General features: G+C 39.5%; 1 long non-coding RNA gene across 1 annotated transcript; it reads right to left on the bottom strand.

Moving 5' to 3' along the window:
* LOC107736045 (uncharacterized) lies at positions 1-489 on the bottom strand. Its single transcript, XR_001639574.1, has 3 exons — positions 394-489; positions 116-212; positions 1-25 (listed from the first exon to the last, which is right to left on the bottom strand). It is a non-coding gene; the product is annotated as an uncharacterized LOC107736045 (long non-coding RNA).
* Positions 490-838: the final 349 nt, after the last annotated feature.

Below are 838 nucleotides of genomic sequence, written 5' to 3'. Positions count from 1 at the left end.
CAACATATCCAGTTTATTAGCCCAGCTGAAGCCAGCAGATGGACAGAAACACACAAATGAGTCACGGGTTCATGTGTAGTCATATATCAAAAAAGCATCGTCGTGCAAGATCCACCTCTTCACAGCTTCAAGTTTCATCTCTTCTGCTTCAATGTATTCTTTCAGGGACTTGACAAGCTTCCTCTCTGTAAATATCAGGTCTGTCATTTGGCCTATGAAAAGAGAAGGCAAAATTTTAGCATGAAAAAATGACCAAAAAGGCACAAGTTTTAGAGTCCTTCGGCAAAGCCAGCCAGTCCCATATAAAGGGTGTGTTCTTTGATCACTTTCTGCATGTAATTTAATCAGAATTTAAACACCGGCTGATTTTCATGCAACTAAGAGGAATTGTACCAATTGATGTGAAGATTTCGGCTCGCGTGTGAGAAGAGAAGGACAACAGAGTCAGCAGCGCAAACACCAGAAATCTTGCCATTGTCAAGCAAAACCTACAAGGAAACCAAACAGACATGTTAGAAATGTGCAGATATACTTTATATCCCACTGGACTTAACCAAAGTCTTCAACTGAAGACTGCTCAGGGAGTTAAAAATAGACTTTTTATGCACCTAGTCTGCGCATATGTGTGTTAAGCATGCTTACGATTGAGGACTAACACTGAATACTGAGCCAAGTCAGTTCTTTGGTGCTTAACCACAAATGGGTCAAGAAACAGCTGCAGAGCTTTTATTGCTGGTGAAAAACAGGAGTATGACTAGAAAAGATATTTTATACAGAAACGGATTCAAGTATACACTGCCATTCAAAAGTTTGGGGTCAGTATTTTGAAATAAATTAA

Source organism: Sinocyclocheilus rhinocerous, unplaced genomic scaffold (genome assembly GCF_001515625.1).
Source record: "Sinocyclocheilus rhinocerous isolate Xijiao unplaced genomic scaffold, SAMN03320098_v1.1 C36452699, whole genome shotgun sequence".
NCBI lineage: Eukaryota > Metazoa > Chordata > Actinopteri > Cypriniformes > Cyprinidae > Sinocyclocheilus > Sinocyclocheilus rhinocerous.
Note: the sequence above shows the minus strand (reverse complement) of the source record. Positions and strands in the feature narration are given on the sequence as shown.